Source organism: Macaca fascicularis, chromosome X (assembly GCF_037993035.2).
Source record: "Macaca fascicularis isolate 582-1 chromosome X, T2T-MFA8v1.1".
NCBI lineage: Eukaryota > Metazoa > Chordata > Mammalia > Primates > Cercopithecidae > Macaca > Macaca fascicularis.
In genome coordinates this window covers 107981414-108000526 of record NC_088395.1, presented here as the reverse complement: position 1 = coordinate 108000526, position 19113 = coordinate 107981414, and the positions used below count along the sequence as shown (strand labels likewise).

Below are 19113 nucleotides of genomic sequence, written 5' to 3'. Positions count from 1 at the left end.
GGTGTGACCTTAGATTGTCTGTGCTCTTTCAGACTTTGTGATGTAGGCTTTTAGGGCTATGAACTTTCCTCTTAGCACCGCCTTTGGTGAATCCCAGAGGTTTTGATAGGCTATGTCACTACTGTCATTCCGTTCGAAGAATTTTTTAATTTCCGTCTTGATTTCATTTTTGACCCAATGATCATTCAGGAACAGGTTATTTAACTTTGATGTATTTGCATAGTTTTGAAGCTTCCTTTTGGAGTTGATTTCCAGTTTTATTCCACTGTGGTCTGAGAGAGTGCTTGAGATAATTTCATTTTCCTTAAATGTATTGAGGCTTGCTTTGTGGCCTATCATATGGTCTGTCTTGGAGAAAGTTCCATGCACTGTTGAACAGAATGTATATTCTGAGGTTGTTGCATGGAATGTTCTGTAAGTATCTGTTAAGTCCATTTGTTCCAGGGTATAGTTTAAATCCGTTGTTTCTGTCTTGATGACCTGTCTAGTGCTGTCAGTGGAATATTGAAGTCCCCCACTATTATTGTGTTGAGGTCTGTCTCATTTCTTAGGTCTATTAGTAATTGTTTTATAAATTTGGGAGTTCCAGTGTTAGGTGCATATATGTTTAGGATTGTGATATTTGCCTGTTGGACAAGGCCTTTTGCTGTTACATAATGTCCCTCTTTGTCTTTTTTAGTTGCTGTTGCTTTAAAGTTTGTTTTGTCTGATATAAGAATAGCTACTCCTGGCCGGGCATGGTGGCTCACGCCTGTAATCCCAGCACTTTGGGAGGCTGAGGCGGGTGGATCACAAGGTCAGGAGTTCTAGACCAGCCTGGCCAATATGGTGAAGCCCCGTCTCTACTAAAAATACAAAAATTAGCTGGGCATGGTGGTGAGTGCCTGCACAGCTACTCAGGAGGCTGAGGCAGGAGAATAGCTTGAATCCAGGAGGTGGAGGTTGCAATGAGCTGAGATTGCACTACTGTACTCCAGCCTGGGCGACAGAGTGAGACTCCATCTCAAAAAACAAAAACAAAAACAAAAAGAATAGCTGCTCCTGCTCGCTTTTGGTGTCCCTTTGCATGAAATGTCTTTTTCCACCCCTTTACCTTAAGTTTATGTGAGTCCTTATGTGTTAGGTGAGTCTCTTGAAGGCAGATAGTTGGTTGGTGAATTCTTTTTTTTTTTTTTTTATGGGACGGAGTTTCACTCTGTCGCCCAGGCTGAAGTGCAGTGGTGCAATCTCGGCTCACTGCAACCTCCGTCTCCCAGGTTCAAGTTGGTTGGTGAATCTTATCCATTCTGCAATTCTATATCTTTTAAGTGGAGCATTAAGTCTATTTACATTCAATGTTAGTACAGAGATGTGAGGTACCATTCCATTCATCATGCTATTTGTTGCCTGTATAGCTTGGTTTTTTTTCTTTTTGTTTTTAAATTATTTATTTATTTTTTTTAAGACAGAGTTTCGCTCTTGTTGCCCAGGCTGGGGTACAATGGCACCATCTTGGCTCACTGCAACCTCCGCCTCCCAGGTTCAAGTGATTCTCCTGCCTCAGCCTCCCAAGTAGCTAGGATTACAGGCAAGTGCCACCATGCCCAGCTAATTTTTGTATTTTTAGTAGAGATGGGGCTTCACCATCTTGGCCAGGATGGTCTCGAACTCCTGACCTCGTGATCTACCCTCCTCAGCCTCCCAAAGTGCTGGGATTACAGGTGTGAGTCACCGCGTCTGGCCTGCATTTTTGTTTTATTGGTCCTGTGAGATTTATGCTTTAAAAAGGTTCTGTTTTGATGTGTTTCCAGGATTTGTTTCAAGATTTAGCGCCCCTTTTGGCAGTTCTTGTAGTGGTGGCTTGGTAGTGGCAAATTCTCTCAGCATTTGTTTGTTTTTAAAAAACCTATCTTTCCTTCATATATGAAGATTAGTTTCACTTGATACAAGATTCTTAGCCGGGCACAGTGGCTCACGCCTGTAATCCCAGCACTTTGAGAGGCCTAGGCAGGCGGATCACCTGAGGTCAGGAGTTCAAGACCAGCCTGACCAACATGGAGAAACCCCATCTCTACTAAAAATACAAAATTAGTCAGGCATGGTGGCGCATGCCTGTAATCCCAGCTACTTGGGAGGCTGAAGCAGGAGAATCGCTTGAACCTGGGAGGCAGAGGTTGCAGTGAGCCAAGATCTCACCATTGCACTCCAGCCTGGGCAACAAGAGCGAAACTACGTCTCAAGAAAAAAAAAAAAAGATTCTTAGCTGATAATTGTTTTGTTCGAGGAGGCTGAAGATAGGGCCTCAGTCCCTTCTAGCTTGCAGGATTTCTGCTAATAAATCTGCTGTTAATCTGATAGATTTTCCTTTATAGGTTATCTGGTACTTTTGTCTCACAGCTCTTAAGATTCTTTCCTTCATCTTAACTTTAGATAAGCTGATGACAATGTGCCTAGGTGATGATCTTCTGACAATGAAATTCCCAGATGTTCTTTGTGCTTCTTGTATTTGGATGTCTAAGTTTCCAGCAAGGCTGGGGAAGTTTTCCTCGATTATTCCCCCAAATACGTTTTCCAAACTTTCAGATTTCTCTTCTTCCCCAGGAATACCAATTATTCTTAGGTTTGGTCATTTAACATAATCCCACACTTCTTGGAGGCTTTGTTCATATTTTCTTATTCTTTTTTCGTTGTCTTTGTTGGATTGGGTTAATTCGAATACCTTGTCTTTGAGCTCTGAATTTCTTTATTCTACTTGTTCAATTCTATGGTGAGACTTTCCTGAGGATTTTGCATTTCTATAATTGTGTCCATTGTTTCCTGAAGCTTTGATTGTTTTTTATTTATGCTATCCATTTCACTGAATATTCCTCTCTTCACTTTTTTTTTTCTTTTTTTTTTTAGATGGAGTTTCACTCTTGTTGCCCAGGCTGGAGTGCAATGGCACTATCTCAGCTCACTGCAACCTCCGCCTCCCGTGTTCAAGCAATTCTCCTGCCTCAGCCTCCTGAGTAGCTAGGACTACAGGCATGCACCACCACATCTGGCTAATTTTGTATTTTAGTAGAGACAGGGTTTCTCCATGTTGGTCAGGCTGGTCTCGAACTTCTGACCTCAGGTGATCTGCCCACCTTGGACTCCCAAAGTGCTGGGATTATAGGCATGAGCCACCATGCTCGGCCTTCTCTTCTTGTTTCATTTCCTTTCTTTTCTTTCCTTTTTTTTTTTTTTTTTGAGATGGAGTCTCACTCTGTTGCCCAGGCTGGAGTGCAGTGGCACAATCTTGGCTCACTGCAACCTCCGCCTCCCAGGTTCAAGCGATTCTCCTGCCTCAGCCTCCCAAGTAGCTAAGACTACAGGTGTGTGCCACCACACCTGGCTAATTTTTTTGTATTTTTAGTAGAGACGAGGTTTCACCGTGTTAGCCAGGATGGTCTCGGTCTCCTGACCTCATGATCCGCCCACCTCAGCCTCCCAAAGTGCTGGGATTACAGGTGTGAGCCACCGTGCCTCTCCAATTTTTTTTATTTCCTTACATTGGGCTTCACCTTTCTCTGGTGCCTCCCTGAGTAGCTTAATTACTAACCTCCAGAATTCTTTTTCAGGTAAATCAAAGATTTCTTCTTGGTTTGGATCCATTGCTGGTGAGTTAGTGTGATCTTTTGTGGGTGTCAAGGAAAGTGTGATCTTTTGTGGGTGTCAAGGAACCTTGTTTTTTCATATTACCAGAGTCAGTTTTCTGGTTCCTTTTCATTTGGGTAGGCTCTATCAGAGGGAAGGTCCAGGGCTGAAGGCCGTTGTTCAGATTCTTTTGTCCCATGGCATGTTCCCTTGATGTAATACTCTCCCCCTTTTCCTGTGGATGTGGCTCCCTAAGAGCCAAGCTGTAGTGATTGTTACAGCTTTTCTGGATCTAGCCACCCAGCAAGTCTACCAGGCTCTGGGTTTGTACTCGGGGTAGTCTGCACAGAGTCCTGTGATGTGTACCGTCTATGGATCTCTCAGCTGTGGATACCAGCACCTGATCTGGTGAAGATGGAAAGGGGGTGAAATGGACTCTGTGAAGGTTCTTAGCTTTGGTGGTTTAATGCACTATTTTTGTGCTTGTTGGCCTCCTGCTGGGAGGTGGCGCTTTCCAGACAGCATCAGCTGTGGTAGTATGGGGAGGTGGGCGGGGCCCTAGAACTCCCAAGAGTATGTGCCCTTTGTCTTCAGTTACCAGGGTGGGTAGGGTAGGATCATTGGGTTGGGGCAGGGCTAGGTGTGTCTGAGCTCAGAGTCTCCTTGGGCAGGTCTTGCTGCAGCTGCTGTGGGGTATGGGGGTGAAGCTCCCAGGTCAATGGAGTTATAATCATAGAAGGATTATGGATGTCTCTACTGTGTTGTGCAGGTTGTCAGGAAAGTGGGGGAAAGCCAGCAGTCACAGGCCTCACACAGCTCCCACAGAATCCAAAGGGCTGGTCTCACTCCCACTGTACCCCCACCCGACAGCACTGAGTCTGTTTCCAGGCAGTGAGTAAGCAGGGCTGAGATCTTGCCCCAGGCTACCCACCTCCCAGCTGTGAAAGCAAGTATGGCTTTCCTTCTTACCCCGCCTGTGGAGTCTGCACACCAGATTCATGCCCCACCCCCTAACAAGTTCTGGCCAGAAGACTTCTCCATCAGTCCATCAGTTTGAACTGTCTTTTTTGTTTGTTTGTTTGTTTGTTTTTGAGACGGAGTTTTGCTCTGTCGCCCAGGCTAGAGTGCAGTGGCAGGATCTCAGCTCACTGCAGCCTCTGCCTCCTGGGTTCAAGTAATTCTCCTGCCTCAACCTTCCGAGAAGCTGGGATTACAGGCACGCACCACTACACCTGGCTAATTTTTGTATTTTTAGTAGAGACGAGGTTTCACCATCTTGGCCAGGCTGGTCTCGAACTCCTGACGTCCGGTGATCCACCCTCCTCACCCTCTCAAAGTGCTAGGATTACAGGCTTGAGCCACTGTGCCCGGCCTCAGTTCAAATTGTTACAAAGTTCGGCTGGAGATTTCTTTCTCCCTGTGACCTTTTCCAAGTGCCTCTGGCCACCCTACCAAAGGACCCCTGTAAGGCCAGGCAGAAATGGTTTGCTAGGGGACCCAGTGAGCTCACAGGGCTTTTCCCACTCTTTCCTCTACTCCTGTATTTCGCACGGTATCTAAACTGACTCAGCTCCAGGTAAGGTCAGAATCTTCTCCCGTAACCTAGGCCTTCAGTTTCCCCGTGGGGGTGTGTGTTCGGGGGCAGAAGAGCTCCCTTTCCCACTTCCACAGTTTGGGCACTCACAGTGTTTGGTGTGTCTCCTGGGTCCTGCAGGAGCAGTCCGCTTTCTTCAGAGGGTCTGTGGGTCCTCTTGGGTTTCCTGATTTATTCCTGCAGTCGTTCCGGAGCAAAATTTCATGATGCGAGCGTCCACATGTTGCTCTGTTCGTCCAAGTTGGAGCTGCAATCTAGTCCTGCCTCCCATCTGCCGTGATCCACCTTCTTCTTCTTCTTTTTTTATATGGAACACTTCACGGATTTGTGCATTATCCTTGTGCAGGGACCATGCTAATCTTTTCTGCATCATTCCAATTCCAGTACATGTGCTGCTGAAGCGAGCACACATGCTTAGGTTCTGATGGCCTTGTAGAGGCAAGAGACAGAGCCTTCGGCCTAAGTAAGGCAGGGGGTTGGAACTGAAACACCTGTAGGAAGTTGGGAGTTTCAAAGGACTACACCTTCAATAAGGTTGAACTAGACAAAAATTCATTCGCTAGCATAGGAAGACAACCTGGGCTCTAAGAAGGTAGAAAACAGGTCTCCCTCTGAAGCCTGCTTTCACATGGGTTTGGGATTCAAAATGTATAACTCCTACAATGTCCAGGAACCCTCTACACCAAACAATAAGTATAAAGTGTATACTCACTTAAGAGTATAACTATTGTTATTCCTACCTAGCAGAAGCAACACAAAACAACTCTAGAGAGACATATCCCTCACAAGATCCCCACAAGTAAAGCTGCACTGAACACAATTTAAAATAAAAAATTATAAAACACATGAAAAAACACCACACCATAATCAAATGTCTGAAGACACAACACATAGACCCTGAAACATGCAGACTCGTCTAATACACACTATAAAATATGCTTAAAATGATTAAAGATATAATTGAAAATGTAAGAAAAGAACAAGACATTATTTTGTTTTTACAGATTTGAGGATACAAATGCAGCTTTGTTACATGGATATATTGTGTAGTGGTGAAGTTTGGGCTTTAAAGTGTAACCATCACTCAAATCATATACATAGAACCCATTAGGTAATTTTTTTTTTTTTTTTTTTTTTTTTTAGGACGAAGTCTTGCTCTGTCGTCCAGGCTGGAGTGCAGTGGCGCGATCTCCACTCACTGCAAGCTCTGCTGCCTCCTGGGTTCACGCCATTCTCCTGCCTCAGTCTCCCGAGAAGCTGGGACTACAGGCGCCTGCCACCATGCCCGGCCAATTTTTTTGTATTTTTAGTAGAGACGGGGTTTCACCGTGTCAGCCAGGATGGTCCCGATCTCCCGACCTCGTGATCCGCCCGCCTCGGCCTCCCAAAGTGCTGGGATTACAGGCGTGAGCCACCGCGCCTGGACGAGGTAATTTTTTTTTTTTTGCGACAGAGTTTCGCTCTTGGTGCCCAGGCTGGAGTGCAGTGGTGCAATCTTGGCTCACTGCAATCTCTGCCTCTGGGGTTCAAGCGATTCTTCTGTCTCAGCCTCACAAGTAGCTGGGATTACAGGCGCGTGCCACCAAGCCCAGCTAATTTTTTGCATTTTTAGTTGAGACGGGGTTTCATCATGTTGGCCAGGCTGGTCTCAAACTGCTGACCTCAGGTGATCCACCCGCCTCAGCCTCCCAAAGTGCTGGGATTACAGGTGTGAGCCGCTGAGCCTGACCCATTAGGTAATTTTTTATCCCTTACACCTCTTGCACCTCCCACCTTTCTGGGTCTACAGTGTCTATTATTCCACTCCAGTACACTATTTTTAAAAGGCCAGGTAGTATTGAAAAAGAATTCTAGACATGAAAAAAAGTTTTAAATTTAAAAACTCAATAGACATGTTAAACCACAGATTGGGCACAATTAAAGAGAAAAGTGGTAACTAGAAAAATAGATATATAGAATGCAACACAAAGAGATAAAGAAATAAAAAATATGAAAAGAGGTAAAGAGACATGCAGGACAAATTTTGAAAGTAATATTCAAAGAAGTAATGATTGAGGGTATTCTAGAACTGATTGTTTAAAAATGTGAATTCTCGGGCTGGACACGGTGGCTCATGCCTGTAATCCCAGCACTTTGGGAGGCCAAGGCAGGTGGATCACCAGGTCAGCAGTTCAAGACCAGCCTGACCAAGATGGTGAAACCCCATCTCTACTAAAAATACAAAAAAATTAGCCAGGCGTGGTGGCAGGCACCTGTAATCCCAGCTACTCGGGAGGCTGAGGCAGGAGAATTGCTTGAACCCGGGCGGCAGAGGTTGCAGCAAGCTGAGATCGTGCCACTGCACTCCAGGCTGGGTGACAGACTGAGACTCCATCTAAAATAAAATAAAATAAAATAAAAAGAAATGTGAATTCTCAAATTCAGAAACTGTGAGTCCTGAGCAAGATAAATACAATAAATTCACATTTAGACCATTTTATTGAATCTTTAGAACATCAAAACAAATGATCCTGGTGATAATACTTAACATTTTCTATGTGCCCCATTGCTCTAAACACTGTACCCAAGAGATAATCATTTAAATATATTGTTATATTTTCTTCCAGTGTTTTATCGATGTATGTATATGCACAATACAAAAATTCAGAATAATTTTTGTATTATTCAAAACAAAATCAGAATAAACCCACACATAAAAACTTGTATTCTTCTTTTTTTTTTTTTTTTTGCTCAACATTTTACCATAAGCATTTTCCTATGTTATTAAGCAGCAGCAATAGCTGCAATAACAGCATAAATAACAACTAACATTTTAGTGTTGTTGTCAGGAGTATGGGTTTTGAAATCAAACTTTCCAGGTTTGAGTCCCAGCTCACCACTTACTAGCCATGTGGTGGACAAGTGACTCATCCTCTCTCTGATTCCATGTCCTCAGTAGTAAAAACCTACATCCTGGGGTTATTGTGAGTTACTATTTACTTTTTTTTTTTTTTTTTTGAGACAGAGTTTCACTTTCACTGCCCAGGCTGGAGTACAATGGTGCAATCTCGGCTCACTGCAACCTTCGCCTCCCAGATTCAAGCGATTCTCCTGCCTCAGCCTCCCCAGTAGCCGGGATTACAGGCGCTCGCCACCACAGGTGACTAATTTTTGTCTTTTTAGTAGAGACGGGGTTTCACCATGTTGGCCAGGCTGGTTTTGAACTCCTGACCTCAAGTGATCCACCTGCCTCAGCCTCCCAGAGTGCTGGGATTATAGGCATGAGCCACTGTGCCCCCAGTCTTGTGAGTTCCTGTTTACTAAGCTATCTGCTGGGCACTGTGCTAAACACATGAATAATGTCATTTAATAATAATAATAATAATAACCACCCAGTGGATTAGAAACTGCCCTTGGTCCTATTTTATAGAAGAGAAAAGGGGCTTAGGAAGACTCTTAGGTGATTTGCCCAAAATCATATGACCAATGATGAAGGTTTGACTTGAGTTCAGATCTATCCCCAAAACCTATGCTCTCAATTGTTGTGCTACACTGTTCTTCCATATCATTTTATTTTATTTTGTTTTATTTTATTTACTTACTTATTTTGAGACAGAGTTTTTGTCACCCAGGCTGGAGTGCAGGGGCACTATCTCGGCTCACTAAAACCTCCGCCTCTCGGGATCAAGTGATTCTCATGCCTCAGCCTCCCGAGTAGCTGGGATTACAGGCATGCGCCATCACGCCCAGATAATTTTTGTATTTTTTAGTAGAGATGAGGTTTCAACATGTTGGTCAGGCTGGTCTCGAACTCCTGACCTCATGATGCGCCTGCCTCGGCCTCCTAAAGTACTGGGATTACAAGTGTGAGCCACCCCGCCTGGCCTCTTCCATATCATTTTAAAGGCTTCATAGTATGTACAAATCATAAAGTTCACCACAATATTCCACAAATGTTGCACATTTAGATCTTTTCCATTTATTTTCTATTACAAATAACCTGGTAAAGCACATCTTTGCCCATAAAATATTGTGTGCACTTCAGATAAACCCTTTTAGTGGAATTACTCTGAAGTGGACTTACTAAGTAAAAAAGTATGACATTTTAAGGGTCTTCATGTATGTTACCAAACTGCTTTTCAGAAAGGTTGAAACCATTTACATACTCACTGGCAGTGTATGAGAGCAAAGTTGAGTTTTTAATTTTTTTAATTTTTATTTTTTGAGATGGAATCTCACTCTGTCGCCCAGGCTGGAGTGCAGTGGCGTGATCTTGGCTCACTTCAACCTCTGCTTGCTGGATTTAAGTGATTCTCCTGCCTCAGCCTCCCGAGTAGCTGGGACTATAGGCGCATGCCACCATGCCCGGACAATTTTTTGTATTTTTAGTAGAGACTGGGTTTCACCATGCTGACCAGGCTGGTCTGGATCTCCTGACTTCATGATCCACCTGCCTTGGCCTCTCAAAGGGCTGGAATTACAGGCGTGAGCCACTGCGCCTGGCATGTCATTTCTGTATGTTGGTAATCTTTCAAGTACTCTCTTCTAGCTACTTTGAAATATACAATATATTGTTTCTAACTCTAGTGACCCTACTCTGCTATGGAACATTAGAACGTATTTATTCTAACTGTATGACTGGATCCATTAACCAACCTTTTATTCATCACCTGCCTCCCACCCACACACCCTTTCCAGCCTCTGGTATCTATAATTCTCTTCTCTATTTCCATGAGGTCAACTTTTTTCTTTCTTTTCTTTTTTTTTTTTTTTTTGAGACGGAGTCTTGCTCTGTCGCCCAGGCTGGAGTGCAGTGGCGTGATCTCGGCTCACTGCAAACTCCGCCTCCCGGGTTCACACAATTCTCCTGCCTCAGACTTCCGAGTAGCTGGGACTACAGGTGCTTGCCGCCACGCCCGGCTAATTTTTTGTATTTTTTTTAGTAGAGACAGGGTTTCACCATGGTCTCAATCTCCTGACCTTGTGATCTGCCCTCCTTGGCTTCCCAAAGTGTTGGGATTACAGGCGTGAGCCACCGCACCTGGCGGAGGTCAACTTTTTTCATTTCCAGCATATGAGTGAGAATATGTAGTATTTGTTTTTCTGTGCCTGGCTTATTTAATATAATGACATCTAGTTAGTTCCATTTATGTTGCTACAAATGACATGATTTCATTCTTTTTTTATGGCTGAATAGTATCCCACTGTGTATATATACCACATTTTCTTCTTCTTCTTTTTTTTTTTTTTTTTTTTAGAGATGGGATCTTGCAATGTTGCCCAGGCTAGAGTGCAGTGGCACAATCATGTCTTCAATATCCCACTTTCAGCATTGGACAGATTTTCCAGACAGAAAAATCAACAGAGAAATTTCAGACTTAATCTGCATCATAGAAAAAGTGGATCCAATAGATATTTACAGAACATTTAATCCAACAGCTGCAAAATACACATTCTTCTCCTAGCACATGGATCATTCTCAAGGACAACCATATGTTAGGTCACAAAGCAAGTCTTAAGACTTTTTTTTTTTTTTTTTGAGATGGAGTCTCGCTCTGTGGCCCAGGCTGGAGTGCAGTGGCCGGATCTCAGCTCACTGCAAGCTCCGCCTCCCAGATTCACACCATTCTCCTGCCTCAGCCTCCCGAGTAGCTGAGACTACAGGTGTCCGCCACCTCGCCCAGCTAGTTTTTTGTATTTTTTTAGTAGAGATGGGGTTTCACCATGTTAGCCAGGATGGTCTCGATCTCCTGACCTCGTGATCCACCCGTCTCGGCCTCCCAAAGTGCTGGGATTACAGGCTTGAGCCACCACGCCCGGCCCAAGATATTTTTAAACATTGAAATAACATCAAGCATCTTCTCTGACCACAATGGAATAAAACTAGAAATCAATAATGAGAGGGATTTTAGAAACTATACAAACACATGGAAATTAAACAGTATGCTCCTGAATGACAAGTGGGTCCATGAAGAAATTAAGAAGAAAATTGAAAAATTTCTTGAAACAAATGATAATGGAAACACAACATACCAAAACCTATGCGATACAGCAAAAGCAGTAGTAAGAGGGAAGTTTATAGCTATAAGCACCTACATCAAAAAAGAAGAAAAACTCCAAATAAATAATCTAACCATGCATCTTAAAGAACTAGAAAACTAAGAGCAAACAAACCCAAAATTATTAGAAGAAAATAAATAATATAGATCAGAGCAGAAATAAAATAAAAATGAAGAAAACAATACAAAAGATCAATGAAAGGAAAAGTTGATTTTTTAAAAAGATAAACAAAATAGACAAACCCTTTGCCAGAACAGTGAGGGAAGAAAACAAAGAAGACCCAAATAAATAAAAAGAGAGATGAAAATGGAGACATTACAACTGATTCTGCAGAAACTTAAAGGATCATTAGTGGCTACTATGAGCCAATAAATTGGAAAATCTAGAAGAAATGGATACATTTCTAGACACATATAATGTACCAGGATTGAACCAGGAAGAAATCCAAAACCTGAACAGACGAATAACAAGTAATGAGATCGAAGGCATAATAAAAAGTCTCCCAGCAAAGAAAAGCCCAGGACCCAAAGACTTCACTAGTGAATTCTACCAAACATTGAAAGAAGAAGTAATACCAGTCCTACTCAAACTATTCCAAAAAATAGAGGAGGAGGGAAGCCTCCCAGTCTCATTCTACAAGGCTAGTATTACCTTGATACCCAAATTAGACAAAATACATCAAAAAAAAAAAAAAATAAAACTACAAGCCAATTTCTTTGATGAATGTAGATGCAAACATACTCAACAAAATACTAACCAACTGAATTGAACACATTAAAAAGGTAATTCACCCTGACCAAGTGGGATTTATCCCTGGAATGCAAGGTTGGTTAGACATACACAAGTCAATCAATATGATTCATCATATCAACACAATGGAGGATAAAAACCATATGATGTGGGTGGGCATGGTGGCTCACGCCTGTAATCCCAGCACTTTGGGAGGCCAAGGCAGGTGGATCGCTTGAGGTCACAAGTTTGAGACCAGCCTGGCCAACATGGTGAAACCCTGTCTCTACTAAAAATACAAAAATTAGCCGGGTGTGGTGGCACACATCTGTAATCCCAGGTACTCAGCAGTCTGAGGCAGGAGAGTCACTTGAACCTGGGAGGCAGAGGTTGCAGTGAGCTGAGATCATGCCACTACACTCCAAACTGGGCAACAGAGCAAGACTCCATCTCAAAAAAACAAAAACAAAAAAACCATATGATGATTTCAATTGATGCTGAAAAAACATTTGATAAAATTCAACATTTCTTCGTGATAAAAACCCTCAAAAAACTGGGTATAGAAGGAACATACTTCAACATAATAAAGACAATATATGACAGACCCATAGCTGTTATTAGACTGAATGGGGAAAAACTGAAACCCTTTCCTCTAAGATGTGGAACACAACAAGGATGCCCACTGTCACCACTGTTGTTCAACATAGTACTGGAAGTCCTAGCTAGAGTAATCAAAGAAGAGAGATATAAAGGACATCCAAATTGGAATGGAAGAAATCCAATTATCCTTGTTTGCAGATAATATGATCTTATATTTGGAAAAACCTAAAGACTCCACTAAAATACCATTAGAACTCATAAACAAATTCAGTAAAGTTGCAGGATACAAAATTAGCATACAAGAATCAGTAGCATTTCTATAAGCCAACAGTGAACAATCTGAAAAAGCAATCAAGAAAGCAATTCCATTTACAATAGCTACAAAAAACAAACAAACAAAAAAACAAAACACCTAGGAATTAACCAAAGACGTGAAAGATCTCTACAATGAAAACTATCGGGCTGGTAAAAAGTAATTGTATTTTTTGCAATTACTTGTTTTTTTTGTTTGTTTGCTTTTCTGAGACAGAATCTTGCTCTGTCACCCAGGCTGGAGTGCAGTGGTACGATCTCAGTTCATTGCAACCTCTGCCTCCTGGGTTCAAGTGATTCTCCTGTCTCAGCCTCCCAAGTAGCTGGGATTACAGGTGCATGCCACCATGCCCGGCTAATTTTTGTATTATTAGAGATGGGTTTCGCTATGTTGGCCAGGCTGGTCTTAAACTCCTGATGTCAAGTGATCCACCTGCCTTGGCCTCCCAAAGTGCTGGGATTACAAGCATGAGTCACTGCACCCAGCTGCCATTACTTTTAATGGCAAAAACTGCAATTACTTTTGCACCAACCTAATATAAAACATTGATGCAAGAATTTGAAGAAGACACAAAAAAATGAAAGGGTGTTCCATGTTCATGAACTGGTAGAATAAATGTTGTTAAAATGTCAATACTAGCCAGGTGCGGTGGCTCACGCCTGTAATCCCAGCAATTTGGGAGGCCAAGGCAGGTGAATCACCTGAGGTCAGGAGTTCAAGACCAGCCTGACCAATATGATGAAACCCCGTCTCTACTAAAAATACAAAAAGTAGCCGGGCATGGTGGCACATACCTGTAATCTCAGCTATTCAGGAGGCTGAGGCAGGGAGTCACTTGAACCCGAGAGATGGAGATTGCGATGAGCCGAGATTGTGCCATTGCACTCCAGCCTGGGAAACAAGAGCAAAACTGTGAAAAAGAAAAAAAAAAAGTACTATCCAAAGCAATCTACAGATTCAATGCAATCCCTATCTAAATACCAATGACAGTCACAGAAATAGAAAAAAAATCCTAAAATTTTTATGCAACCATAAACGACCCAGAATAGCAAGAACCATACCCAACAAAAAGAACAAAACTGGAGGAATTACATTACCTGACTTCAAATTATACTACAGAGCTATAGTAACCAAAACAGCATGGAACAGGCAGAAAAACAGACATGTAGACCAATGGAACAGCATAGAGTACCCAGAAACAAATCCATACATCTACAGCAAACTCATTTTCAACAAAGGTGCCAAGAAAATATGCTGGGGAAAAGACAGTCTCTTCAATAAATGGTGCAGGGAAAACTGGATATTCATAAGCAGAAAAAATGAAACTAGGTCCCTATCTTCACCATCTACAAAAGTCAAATCAAAATGGATTAAAGACTTAAATCCAAGACCTCAAACCATGAAACTACTACAAGAAAACACTGAGGAAACTCTCCACGATGTTGGACTGGGCAAAGATTTCTTGAGTAATCCACAAGCACAGTCCAAAGCGAAATGGACAAATGATTTAAAAAGCTTCTGCACAGGAAAGGAAACAATCAACAAAGTGAAGGGACAACCCATGGGTGGGAGAAAATATTTGCAAAGTACTCATCTGAGAAGGGATTAATAACCAGAATATGCAAGGAGTTCAAACAACTCTATAGGAAAAAAAAAATCTAATAATCCAGTTAAAAAATGGGCCAAATATCTGAATAGATCATCAGAGAAATGCAAATCAAAACTATATTGAGATACCGGCCAGGTGCGGTGGCTCACGCCTGTAATCCTAGCACTTTGAGAGGCCGAGGTGGGTGGATCACTTGAGGTCAGGAGTTCGAGACCAGCCTGGCCAACATGGTGAACTTCGTCTCTACTAAAAATACAAAAAATTAGCTGCGTGTGGTGACCCATGCCTATAATCCCAGCTACTCGGGAGGCTGAGACAGGAGAATCACTTGAGCCTGCGAGGTTGCAGTGAGCCGGGATTGTGCCATTGCACTCCAGCCTGGGGGACAGAGCAAGACTTGGTCTTAAAAAAAAAAAAAAGAAAGAAAGAAAGAAAAGAAAACCCCCTAAAAAATGATAATGAGATACCCTCTTACCCCAGTTAAACTGGCTTTTATACAAAAGACAGGCAATAACAAATGCTGGTGAAGATGTGGCAAAAAGGGAATCCTCGTACACTGTCGGTGGGAATATAAATTAGTACAACCACTGTGGAGAATGGTTTGGAGATTTCCTCAAAGAACTAAAAATAGAGCTACTATATGATCCAGCAATCCCACTTCTGGGCATATACCCTAAAGAAAGAAAATCAATATATTGAACATATATCTGCATTCCCATGTTTACTGCAGCATTATTTCACAATAGCCAAGATTTGGAAGCAACTTAAATGTTAATCAGCAGATGAATAGATAAATAAAATTTGGTACATATACACAATGGAGTATTTTCCAGCCATAAAAAGAGTGAGATCTTGTCATTTACAACAACAAAGGTGTACCTGGAGGTGATTATGTTAAGTGAAATAAGCCAGGCACAGAAAGACAAACTGCACGTGTTTTCACTTATTTGCAGGAGCTAAAAATTAAAACAATTGAACTCATGGAGATACAGAGTAGAAGGATGGCCACCAGAGGCTGGGAATGGGGTGATGGGGGAGTGGAGGGGAAGTGGGGATGGTTATTGAGTACAAAAAATAGAAAGATGAATAAGACCTAGTATTTGATAGCACAACAGGGTGACTATAGTCAATAGTAATTTAATTGTACATTTAAAAATGACTAGGCTGGGCGCAGTGGCTCACGCCTGTAATCCCAGCACTTTGGGAGGCTGAGGTGGGCAGATCACAAGGTCAGGAGATCAAGACCATCCTGGCTAATACAGTGAAACCCTGTCTCACTAAAAACACAAAAAGATTAGCCAGGCATGGTGGCGCGCACCTGTAGTCCCAGTTACCCGGGAGGCTGAGGCAGGAAAATGGCGTGAACCCGGGAGGCGGAGCTTGCAGTGAGCCGAGATCGCGCCACTGCACTCCAGCCTGGGCCACAGAGCAAGACTCCGTCTCAAAAAAACAAAAACGAAAAACCTAAAAGAGTATAACTGGATTGTTTGTAACACAAAGGATAAATGCTTGAGGTGATGGGTACTCTATTTACCCTGATGGGATTATTATGCATTTCATGCCTTATCAAAAATATCTCACATACCCATAAACATATACGTCTACTATGTACGCACACACACACAAAAAATGAAAATGAAAAAAAGAAAGCGAAAAGAGAAAAATGAGGAAGAAAAAATTACTCTGTTTTCAGACTGGTTTTGTTTTGGGGGATTCAATGCTTAGCCAGTTCATTTACAGCTCTCCCTTGGTGTTCAGTTCCTGCTTACATGGATCCTCATGTCAGCCAGAGGTGAAAACTTAGGTTCTTCTCGGCCCTTTTCTGAGCATATTTCTGAGCATGAGCGCCTGGCATGCATGTGACCTTTTTCAACTCTCTGGTATACACAGGAGCTGTTAAAATCCCTTATTTCCCCACATATTTCCTTTCCGATCTTCTTCCTTCCTTCAGTCTATTATTTGTTCTGACCGTTATCTCTTTCGCCAGGCTGCTCCAGACAATACTGTGCCTTCAAATACTTTCAGCAAAAACGACCTACTTCTGAGAATGCTCCAAGTTGAGTGAAATGAGGCAGGTCCTCGCACCAGTTCTTGAGAGAACCACTAGTCAGGTTGAAGCATAAAACTGCAACATTTGGAAATAAGGTCTGCATTGCTCCCTCCAGCACTATAAAGTTATACCAGGAGTGTGGGATGCTACCTTCATGACTGCTGCTGATCTAAAGCAGGGAGTTGGCAAGCAGGTGATTAAAAACACCACAGCATTCTTTTACTGCAATGTAGCTGCTGCTTTCTTCATTAGGCTTTCCCTTGCTTGTTGTAAGTTTTCGACTAAATTCCAGAGTTCTGCAAAAATTTACAGTCTTTGACAGCTTGTTATTTGATTTTGGAGGGATGGAGCCCTGGGGTTCCCTATTTTGCCATTTTCCATGACATCACGAACAAGTATCGTTGTCATAAGCTTTTGATTAGTTTCCAGAGCTCTGATAAAGTTGATTTTGACACTGTTTGCCAGTTTATTTTCTGCTTTTGTGAAGGGATAGACTTTTGGAGTTCCCTACTCTGTCATTTTTGCTAATGTTACTTAAATTCAGGAATCTTTTTTAGGGAAAATTGTCCATTTCAGTATTTTACTCCAACAGGGAGTCATTGCTGGAAGAAGACAATGTCTGACCACTCTGACTTCTACAATGGTCTAGTCATAACTCTCAGATCCAGCAATTTCATTGGCGGAAGCTTTACCTTACAGAAGATGGGCCTTATTAAAACGATAAGCAATAGCTCCATTAAACAGGTACAACAATATCTAAATTTTTTTATTTTTATTTTTTTTTTTTGAGACGGAGTTTCACTTTTGTTGCCCAGGCTGGAGTGCAATGGCTCGATCTCGACTCACTGCAACCTCCGCCTCCTGGGTTCAAGCAATTCTCCTGCCTCAGTTTCCCGAGTAGCTGAGATTACAGACATGTGCCACCACACCCGGCTAATTTTGTATTTTTAGTAGAGATGAGATTTCACCATGTTGGCCATTCTGGTCTTCAACTCCTGACCTCAGATGATCCACCTGCCTCGGCCTCCCAAAGTGCTGGGATTACAAGTGTGAGCCACTGCACCCAGCCAACAATGTCTAAATTTTTAAAAGGTTGATTATATAGCTTTTATTCTCTTCCTCTTGCTTTCTTTTTTCCCACTAGCACGTTTTCTTCCTCGTACTTTTCTGTATTTTTTTTTTTTTTTTGGAGATGGAGTCTTGCTCTGTTGCCCAGGCTGGAGTGCAATGGCACGATCTTGGCTCACTGCAACCTCCGCCTCCCGGGCTCAAGTGATTCTCCTGCCTCCGTCTCCTGAGTAGCTGGGATTACAGGCGTGCACCACCATGTATGGCTAATTTTTGTATCTTTAGTAGAGATGGGTTTCACCATGTTGGCCAGTCTGCTCTCGAACTCCTGACCTCGTGGATCCGCCCGTCTTGGCCTCTAAAAGTGCTGGGATTACAGGTGTAAGCCACCGCACCCGGCCTCTGTATTTTGTAAAATGTTTTATAGTCAACATGCATTTACATTTTATAAAAAGACATGTAAATATCTTGTTTTATAAGTGGAATAAAAGAGATTTATGAATGTAATAAGAAAGAATTCAAGTTCCTTACTACAGCTTATGAAGAACAGTTAAATTTTAAATTATCTTCTCCCCTGAAGAAAAATATAAATAATTGTAGTTTTACTTTATTATATTACAGTATTCTAGAATTGATAGATTCCTACTTTTTATCCCTTTCTTTAGTTCACAGTGGTGATAGATACCTGAAGAAATGATTCTGGTGGGCTGGATTAATATTCAGCAAGTGTTCTTCACTTTACAACCTATTGGAATTACATTTAACCCAACGCTAATTTAAAAACAAGTTAGTGTCGAGAAGCCAGCAGAACAATATTTTAAAAACTTTTTTTTTTCATGAATCATGGTCAGGTTTAGAATAAGTCAACAAGCATTCAGAATTTCTCCTTTTCCAGAATATATTCAATAAAATCTCATTTTTTCCCATACACAGAGTCACATAAGCCTAGACACATATTTACTTACTTTTCTTTCTTTCTTACTTTCTTTCTTTTTTTCTTTTTCCTTTCCTTTTTTTTTTTTGAGACAAAGTGTCGCTCTCTTTCCCAGGCTGGAGTGCAGTGGCGCAATCTTGACTCACTGCAACCTCCGCTTTTCTATAATAAAAAAATTATCAGTAGTGTATCCCGGGCCAGGCATGGTGGTGGCTGTAGAATTGATAGATTAGCGCTATTACTGCAATCCCAGCACTTTGGGGGACCGAAGTGGGAGGATCCCTTGAACTAAGGAGTTCAAGACCAGCCTAGGCAACATAGCAAGACCCCTATCCCTACAGAAAATTTTGAAACTAGCCAGCTGTGGTGGCATGCACCTCTACTCCCAGCTACTCTGGAAGCTGAGGTGGGAGGATCACTGGGGCCCAGGAGGTAAAGGCTGCAGTGAGCTGCAATGACATAACTGCACTCCAACCTGGGTGACAGAATTAGACTCTGCCTCAGGAAAAAAAAAAAAAAGAATTATTTCTCCATACATTGGTCAACATGATTTTCAGAAAACACAAATCAGATCACGTTA

General features: G+C 42.2%; 1 non-coding gene across 1 annotated transcript; it reads right to left on the bottom strand.

The window, feature by feature from the left end:
- Positions 1-5492: 5492 nt before the first annotated feature.
- Positions 5493-5599, bottom strand: LOC123571448 (U6 spliceosomal RNA). The gene has a single exon (XR_006695611.2). It is a non-coding gene; the product is annotated as a U6 spliceosomal RNA (small nuclear RNA).
- Positions 5600-19113: the final 13514 nt, after the last annotated feature.